Source organism: Nannospalax galili, unplaced genomic scaffold, assembly GCF_000622305.1.
Source record: "Nannospalax galili isolate Female #2095 unplaced genomic scaffold, S.galili_v1.0 scaffold8367, whole genome shotgun sequence".
Lineage (NCBI taxonomy): Eukaryota > Metazoa > Chordata > Mammalia > Rodentia > Spalacidae > Nannospalax > Nannospalax galili.
Window position 1 is genome coordinate 15,076 of NW_008356947.1, and position 10,047 is coordinate 25,122.

General features: G+C 41.7%; 1 pseudogene; it reads right to left on the reverse strand.

Moving 5' to 3' along the window:
- Positions 1-7: 7 nt before the first annotated feature.
- LOC103751357 overlaps positions 8-10,047 on the reverse strand; it is a 28,087-nt pseudogene continuing 18,047 nt past the window's right edge.

The following is a 10,047-nucleotide window of genomic DNA, read 5'->3' on the forward strand; positions in this document are numbered from 1 at the left end:
ATAATTTCTAGAAAATTAAAGAGGGATTAAAAATTTTGTTTTCCTTGAGAAGTAATTGTACATAGGTAACTGTGAGGAAGATCATCATTATACTAGCCAAGGCCACATGATTCTTCCAGAAGACCCATGACGAAAGATCGATGCCCTGGACTGTCAAGAACTCTTCACCACTGCATCTGTAATTCAACACACACAATAATGAAACCATATTCCTGGAATGTCAAAAGAGTTTCATTTTACTTACTACGCCTTTCCTAAAGAAGCTTGGAGTTTAAACAAATCATTAGAAACGATCCCTTCATATATAATAGGTAGCGGTCACTAATTGCTTAAAGGAGGAGAGCAAGGGTTTCCAGACAGAATCACTTCCTGTTGGCTCATGCACCAAGACTACAATGAGCTCTGCAGATACTCAGCTACCGGAAGTCACTAGGAACCCTGGTATCAGCGAACCTTGGGTAGCAGCCGAAGCAGAGCAGGATGGAGCAGCCCTGTCACAGGTTAGAGAAGCAGCTGGCACTAACATTTCTGGGCACAGCCACAGTTACTGCCTGCCACCGTTCTTGTGCCTCTCTTGGCTGAAAGAGCAGATTTCTCCCTCCTCTTGTGATTACAAGCCTGAGGCGAATATGAAGCTTGTGGAGGCCCCTCCTTCTCCAGTCTCACTTTTCCCACCCACGTCCTCCTGCCCAGGCACTGGCAAGGCTTTTGTATTACAGAGCTGCCACACTCAGACCAAACCAAGAGAGTAGACAGTATAAAGTCTCTCTCCACAGAGGTTTTTCCTATTCAGTAGGTAAACAGAAATTTGTGTTAATATTTGATACTCTTGAGAGATGTAACATGCCAGCATAGTCTTCTCTCATTGTTTTATACGTCAATATCAAACCACTGACAATCACAGGAAGGGAAACTATCATCATAGCTTTAAAAATAGGATATACTAATTTTATTAAAATTTGCACTTCTGTCTTAATGACATTATTCAAAAATGATGTTTTCTTCTAAAGATATTGAAATATTTACTTATGAGGTTTTCTTCTAAAGATATTGAAATATTTGTTTTTTTTAAATTTTACACCTGCACCTCCCCTACACATACCCTGGAGCCTTTGATTTCTTGAAGAGAACTGTGAGACAGAGGGAAGGGCCAGATTCTTTTAGGTAAAGCTCATTCCTTTATCAGTTTCTACCGTCTATGGGTTGGGCTCACAGGGACCACACAGTCCATACATTTAGAAATGATATGCCATTTCTAAACTATCAAAACAACCCATTTCAAAACTCAACTATTCTGAAATAACTCTAATCCATAATCAAAGCATCATTTTTCAAATGGCTCCAGAGAAACCTTTCTGCGCATTCTCTACACTCTGGAGTAGAAGCTACAAACCAGCATGTGGTGGCACACAGTGACTCCTGTACAAGGTGGAGAACTGGGACTCAGACTTGATTGTTGACCTTGAAAGGACTAGTTCCACGTGTAAGTACAGGGTCTTTCTATTCACAGCACAATAAGGGAGCCCATCAGGACACTGAACTTAAACTTACATTACATAGTTCTGACAGTGACCGATTTCTGCTCCACTGAGTTCTGAACAGAAGTTCTGTCCCCAGAATTCATTATGCTGCAAAGCCTGTAACACAAGTGGGAACGAGCAAGGTAAACAGTATTAAATATCAAACATTTTCCAAAGAAGATAGTTTCTTTCCCAAGTTCAACATATCATTATTTGAAATATATTAATATATATTAAAGGAAATAAAAAGCACACTATGTTCAAGTTCACAGTCTGCCCAGAAAAGCTTTTGCTGTTTTCCCTGGTGATCAGGAGGCCTAGGGCTAGAGTGCTGATTCCCTTGACTAAGGGGTGAGATCTCTGACCAGATTACCACAAAGCTCCTTCCTTCTTTGACCGCCAATCCTATAACCCCATAAAACAATGAATAGTTCTGATTCATAGCAACAATCTTTTCTTGCCTATTTTTATCAAATTCAGTTGTAATTATGAATCTTTGTTATACTATATTAACACAATTTATTGCAGGGAACAGCTTGGTAAAGCCTATATTTGCTTCTCTGACCAGATTACCACAAACCTCCTTCCTTCTTTGACCGCCAATCCTATAACCCCATAAAACAATGAATAGTTCTGATTCATAGCAACAATCTTTTCTTGCCTATTTTTATCAAATTCAGTTGTAATTATGAATCTTTGTTATACTATATTAACACAATTTATTGCAGGGAACAGCTTGGTAAAGCCTATATTTGCTGTGAGTATTATATAGTCTCTGTTTCTTTTAAATTTCTCTTTCATCTATTACTCCTGAAAGAAAATTTCTGGACAGGAGACATTCAGAGATCACAGCTGGGGATATGACTTGGTTGGAATTCATTTCACCTGTTACAGTTTAAGAACTCAGTTACAGCAGAAGGTGAGGATGACTTACCGTAAACCCATAATAAGGAATACTAAAGTACTGAATCCATGAAACCTCAGGCATCAGGGTTCCAAAATTTAGTGTGAGACCAGAGAAAAACTAAAAGACAAAACCGAGGAATTAGAACTAGTCCAGTGACTGAAGAATTCTAGACAAAATCCTCTTAAAGAGTCTGACAACCTTTTGACTTATTGGCAATTGACGGTTACTAGAAAAGGGAACATCAATTCTCTTTAAGGATACAGCCTCCATGATACCTATGCTCCAGTAGACGGCCCTAACACTGCAGCACATACAGGCATCTCTAAGTGGGCTCTGTAGGCTTAAAGAAAAACAGCACATGAAATTGGGAGGGAACAAACGGGGGGGGGGGACGAGGACTCATAATTGGGTGGGTGAACGTGATCAAACACATTGTTTTTTGTTTTTTGTTTTTCTTTTGGTCTCTTTTGAGACGGGGTTTCCCGGAAATCCCTGTGTAGATCAGGCTGGGCTCTGTCTCAGAGAGATCCACCGTACTCTACCTGAGTATTGGGATTAATGATGTGCACCACCATGTCCAGCTCAGATGAAATTCTTAAAGCAATAAAAAATTAAAATTAGGGGCTAGAGAGATGGTTCAGTGGTTAAGAGCGCTGGCTGTTCTTGCAGAAGACCTGGATTCCATTCCCAGCACCCCCATGAGAGCTAACAACCATTCTTAACTCCAGTTCCAGGGGATCCGACCCCCTCTTCTGACCTCTGGAAGCAATGCACACCCTGGCTATACTTACATAAAGGCAGGCTTTACTTCTCCTGAGCTTTGTTTCCCCTTGGAGAGCAGTGAACTTAACCAAACTTCAGCTCTGGTCCAGCTACAGAGTGTTCTCTAACAGGAGCATGAAGGAAGGAGATGACCTGTTCTTATGTGAGGGAATCGGCAAATCATACTTCTTTGGGTTTTGAAGTTCCTATTTATTGGTTTCGTAATATGTCTCTCCAAGAAATGTCTTTTAAGAGCTCATTAATAGAACCAACTTTAGAGTAATAGCAGAAAAGAAAAAAAAGAGAGAAAAAGTAGCATGTGGCCTCATGCCCTATGTACAGAACCCTCAAAGCAGGTTTTCCACACACAGATAGGAGCACAAGGAAAATTTTCCTCTTAGAAAAGCAGAGTTTATACTCACCAACATGAACACAAAATAGAGGACCACAATCAGTGTTGGTACTGTCAGTGCATTCTCTCCTGCTCCTACAGACAATGACAAGGAGCTGGCAGAATAATCCATCATCAGGACAGTAAATACCATGGTGAAGAAACCCTTCACACCTGTTTTCACTCCTTAGAAGGAACAAAGAAAGGGTCAGAAGCCTATGTCAAGGAATTGTCTATTTGTTCAAACAATACTTTGATAATCTGAGAAAACAATAGGAGTTTCACAATCACCCAACTACTCTTCGTTCCCAATTTCATTGCTTCCACATGCCTGCATAAAGTTATTATACATGTTTAAATTAAGATTTATTTTGCCAGGAATGATGGCATATTATTTTAATCTCAGCACCTGGAAAGCAGAGGCAGGTAGATCTCTGAGTTCCAGACCAGCTAGGGCTACATAGTGAGACCCTGTCCCCAAAAACGATTATTTTACTTTATGTATCTGTTAGAGTGTGTGCCTGTGTGTATGGATGCCCTCAGAGGCCAGAACAGGGTACCAGATTCCCTGGAGCTGTAGTTAAAGGCAGTTGTAAACTCTGTTAAAAAGGCAGTTGTAAGCTGTCCTAAGTGAGTGCTGGGAACCAAACCCAGATCCTCTGGAAGAGCAGAAAGTGCTCTTAACCACTGAGCCATCTCTCTGGCCCCATCATATGGTTTTACTTTTGTACTTGCTGCAAAATCATCTTTTCCTTTATGTGTAATTATGAACAATTTATGAGCTCCTGACATGGAGAGCTACAAGCAACACAACTCGCCAAATTTCTTCGGCCTGCTCTCACAGGACACTCATGAATAGGAAACATTCATTTCCACACTCCTTACTGCTTCTGTAACTACATTAGTGAAGAAACTGGGATCAGAGTTAAATAGCTTTGCAATGGCTTTAACACCTAGGAGCAGGAAAGGGACCTTTGAATTTTAGTTTTCCTCTAGGCAAATCACCACATAACTGCAATGGAACAGCGAGCTAATGCTATGAGTCATAGAACAGTCAGAGGAACACAAGGTAGGATTCTGGGGAATCTGAATTCCATGCCTAATTATTTTTAAAAATGTACATGGTGTGTGTGTGTGTGTGTGTGCGTGCGTGTGCGTGCGCGTGTTTGCAGGTGAGCATGCGCCATGGCATGACTGTGAAGGTCAGAGGACAATTTTCTGAAGTGCTTCTCTTTCTTTGCCTGTGGGTTCTGGGGTCAAAACTCAGATCATCAGTCTTGCACAGCAAATACATTTATCTGCTGAGCCATTCCACCAGTCCAAATGCCTAATTCTTAACAACTCATTTCTTATTTTTAAAATGAAAGGCTGTGCTTTATCATAATATGCTTCTTAGTCCAGAACATGTTGTCAAAAGGTATTTCAGGAGTGTGTGTGTGTGTGTGTGTGTGTGTGTGTGTGTGTGTGCAATGTACAGAACTTCTGATGAAATGAATCTAGGGTGAAACTCGAGCAAAGTGCACAAGTGTATCTGTGCACATCTTCCAAATAACTCCTCACAGTATACTAACAACCCCAATCTCAACGTGTTTGTTTTTATGCACACATGTCCCTATATGTGAAATATTGTCTACTTTTCTATGTTTACTTTTTATATAGAGATACATACATTGAAACACAGAAATATTAAATATAAAGATATAAATATTCCTGCTCCTGTATGGGAGGGTGTATAAGGTTTGGTTTGGGGGATGGAGGATGCATGGAAGGGGAATGGGGTCTTGATTTGAGTGGGTAATGTTGCATGAAATTTTAAAAAGTTCAATAAAAATATATAGAATCTTACAACCACTTGTGAAAGAGATGTACTCTTGCTCTGGAGTGTATTACTGAATATGTTAAAGCTGTAATAAAATGCTTCTTCTATAATCATGTAGTTATTAAAAATTAAAATAAATAAATAATGATTAAATATATATACACATTCTTAATCCAATGGCACAGTCTCAAATGGTTTATGATATTTCCATATTTGTATATAATACATAGCACAGTCTCAAACAGACTTATAAGCTATTTCTATGTTTGTATAAGAGTCTTCCAGTAAAAGTACATTTTCATAAAGTTTTTTAGTTCTACTGGGAACAAATCCTGGTGACAATTCCCACACTGGACAGGTGTTTCAGAGCACACAGTGGGACCCGCTGTGGGCTTCCTTGACAGCTGTATGAACCAAAACACACCTCACCTCAAGAGTAATATAAAAGTAAATAAAATACTTGGCAACAACCTCCTGGGGACCAACTCAGATACCAGTTTTCCAAAGAAATACGGTAACTCTATGTAGTATCCGCTAGTATGCTCATGTCTACAGAAAAAAAAAAAAATCCACATCTTACATCCTAGATTAGTCTAGAAGGCACAGATGAGACTCCAGCTGCACTGACTTCTGCTGCCACAGGGGTCCACAGCACAGTGCCCTTCAGGCCCAAGGCCGAACCCCAAGTCCTTCCCCATCTCAGAGGCCAGTATCCCAGGGCTATTGGCCTCATGACACTCTTACAGTTTTCCCCTCTCATGACAGAAATCTCTGCTGTGTCGTCCACTCTGGCCACAGGACAGACCCCAGGGAAATGGAGCCTGATGTCATCCCTCTCCTCAGTGACTCTGCTCCTCTGACTTGGCTCTCTAAAGAGCGCTCTTCAGGGGTTCATGTCAGTCAGTGATCACAGAGGCTTTTCTCCTCTCACCTCTTATGAAGAAGGTGACACTGTCATATTCCCGAAACCGCACTGCAGCTCCAGGACACTACAGACTTCACTTCTCCTGCTCTGACTGTACAGAAAGAGAATGCTTCCTTCCATGATCACACTTTACAAACACACAATCCTGTCAGCTCCTACATCCTAATCCTCCTGACAGCTTTCTCTCGGCCACTGGCTCTCTGATTCTTTTTTGTTTTTGTTTTTGTTTTTGTTTTTTGAGACAGGGTCTCTAGTCCAGGTTGGCCTTGAACTCCCTATGTCGTCAAACTGGCCATCTTCCTGCTCTACCTCCTGAGTGCTGGGATTATAGGCATGCTACCATGCCTGGGTTTATGTGGTACTGTGGACATAACTCAGGGTTTCATGCATGCTAAGCAAGCACTAAGGTCTATCCTCAGCCCCACTCTCTGATCATTCCGTTCTTAGGATGTACTTTCTTACTGAAAAATCTCTTCTGATTTTGAAAGTTTCAAGTCCTAACCACAGGGAAAGAAATTCTTCCATTTTTGCAAGAGATAAAACAGTTCTTTACTGAAAACTCCCCCTCTGGTTCTTTCCACCTCTCCATTCAAGAGGGCTAAATTTGCTCTTATTCACGGTCATTTTATCTCTCCAAATTCAACTTTCTGCCAAACCTACTACACTTAAATTTCTATCAACCTCCTGCAGTTTTTTTTTTGGAGAATTATCGTGAACGTGTTATTTGCTAAAAAGCAAAAGATACTTTTTTAGCCCCTTTACTGATGCTTTCTCTGTAGGACTGAGATTGCCAATCAAGCCTCAACTTTGAAACTTTCCCCGAGTAGCAAGTATCACATGTTCTTGATTTCCCATCTGGCCCACGACTTCTTTTTCTCAGTATCAGTAATCTCTATACATTCTTCAAAAACTCATCATGTACATAATTAACACAAAATTTATATTTTTTAATATAAACAAATAAAAAATGAAAAAGAAAAACCCACTAGTAATCCACGAGATCACATCCTAGGCCCAAATCTGAATGTGCCCAATTTGATCACCAACCCCTGATGCCTACTCCTGGAGCAGAGATACTCACAGAAAGCGCTTCTTCTCAAACACAAAGAGCGCCCCTGCAGACACACTTGTGATACACTGGAAGATCGTCAGCATATAGAGCAAGCTGGCTCTGCCAGGAGAGAACAGAACATTTGCTGTGTCCTGTTTTCCTTGCAGACACACTTGTGATACACTGGAAGACTGTCAGCGCATAGAGCAAGCTGGCTCTGCCAGGAGAGAACAGAAAATGGTTGCTGTGTTCTCTAAAATCCAACACTTAATTAGTTTTAGATGAGGTCATGTCAGGAGACCATCCATGGTAAGATCCCAGTCCTTCTAAGAGAAGAAACAGTAGAGTGGTCTCTTCTCTTAGACCACCACACCACCCAGCAGCCTATTACAGCCACCTACCACAGAGTCATGGGCAAATCTTGATAATTATCCCTAACATAGGTCAACCAACTTTCCTTTGTGGTTTCCAAAGTGCTCAAAAAAGTAATTTAAGACATGTCTATTTATTTAATTTTTTTGTTCTTTGAAACATGGTCTCCCTTTAGCCCCTGCAGGCCTGAACTCACCATGTAGAATAGACTGGCCTTGATCTCAGGGATCTGCTTGCCTCTGCCTCTGCAGTGCAGGGAATAAAGGTGTGGACCACCACACATGGCTCAAGTCATGTTTATTTATGAAGAAACAATTTGTGTTTGTGCAACAGGGGATGGTAAGCAAGAAGAAAGAGAATGAAAGGCCCTCTGCAGTTATCTATGTCCTAGACATATATATCAGTTTCCTCTAAGACAAATGACATGCTAGGGGGTCAGTATCTACAGTCCAGTAGATACTACTCTTTGCAAATATTCAATAACTCCCTTGTAGAAGACCCACTACAAAGTGCAAAGTCAGGGTCAGTAACTCCCTTCACATAAGCAGATGATGAGTATCTAGTTATCCCCAAAGAGGAGATTAAAGAGAAAATTGTTTTGTTTTACAATCTACTGAGGGAAAGGCCAGATTAAACCCAAAAGGTAGGGACTGGAGAGATGGCTCAGCGGTTAAGAACACTGACTACTCTTGCAGAGGACCCAGGTTCAATTCCCAGAACCCACATGGTGGCTACGTTCCGTCCTTAACTCCAGTTCCAGGGGAATCCCAAGCCCTCTTCTGACCTCTGAGGCATTGCATTGCATGATATGGGTGCACTCACACACATAAAATAAAAATAAATAATATTTTTTAAAAACCCTAAAGATTAAAAAAATAAAGTCACACTGAGGCTACACAGCGAGTTCCAAATCGACAACCAGACCCTGCATCAAAAGGCCAAAAACAGGAAGAAAAAAGGGAAGGAGGAAGTGGGGAGCAGCTCAGTGGGTAAAATGACGGGTGGGCAACATGAAGACTGAGTTCGATCTCCAGCACCCGTGTAAAAAGCCTGCCATGGAGGCACCGCTAGAAATCCCACTTGGAGGCAGACGGGAAGATCCTGGATGTTGGCTCACTAGTCTGGCCAAACAGCGAGTTCCTGGTTCAGTAAGGGACCTGAGAGCAGGAGATAAAAGAGCAGAGGGAGAGGGAAGGAAAAGGGGAAAGGAGAGAAGAGGAACAGGAGAAAGGACGGAATGAGAGGGAAGAGAAGAGGGAGGAAAAAGGTAAAGAGATGAAGTAGAGAAGCGTGGAGGGAGGAGAGAGGAAAAAATGGAGGAGAGAGAAAATGGAAAGCGGCAGCGAGGTGAAGGGAAGGAAAGGGAAACGGAGAAGGAAAAGAGACCAAAATGGAAATCTGCTGTCCTCATCTCACCAGATGGCAATATCTGCTCCATACAGAAGAAAGTTCACACAAGTGAAGAACTGATATTTATTCTTATTCTTTCTTTCAAGATTAATCAGCATTTTCTAGACATCGAAGTAGATTCATGGGGGTGGGCAGATGGCTTCACTGTCTGCCATGCCACATACAAGGGAGGCAGATGCTTGGAGCTCATTGACCAGCCAGCCTAATCAAATCAATGAGCTCTAGGTTCAACGAGAGATCCTGTTTGTTGGATAGCTTTGGTTTTCAACTTGATACACCTGGGTAGAGGTAGACCCAATTGGTGAATTGCCTCTGCTAGACTGGCCTGTGGCCATATCTGTGGGGTATCTTCTTGATTATTGAGTGATGTAGGAGGGTCCGGTCCACATGGGCAGTGCTACGCCCAGGCACTTGGGCCTATGTTGTATAAGAAAGCAGGTGGAGCAGGGTCCAAGGGAGAAAGCCAATAAACAGTGTTCCTCCATGGAATATGCTTCAGCTCCTGCCTCCAGGTTCCTGCACTGGGCTCCCTCAGTGATAAACTGTGACCTGTGAGATGTGAACCAAACAAACCCTTTGCTCCCTAAGTTAGTATTGATCAAAGTATTTTGTCACAGCAGTTGAGAAGCAAAATAGAACACTATACCTTAAAAAGAAAAAAACAAAAAAGGTGAGGGGCTAGAGAGATGGCTCAGTGGTTAAGAGCACTGATTGCTCTTGCAGAGAACTCAGGTTTGACTCCCAGCACCCACATGGCAGCTGACCACCACCCATAACTCCAGTTCCAGGGGAATCCAACACCCTCTTCTGACCTCCACTGGCTTTGCATGACATGAGTGCACTTACATACATGCAGGCAATACACTCATATACATAAAGTAAAAATAATA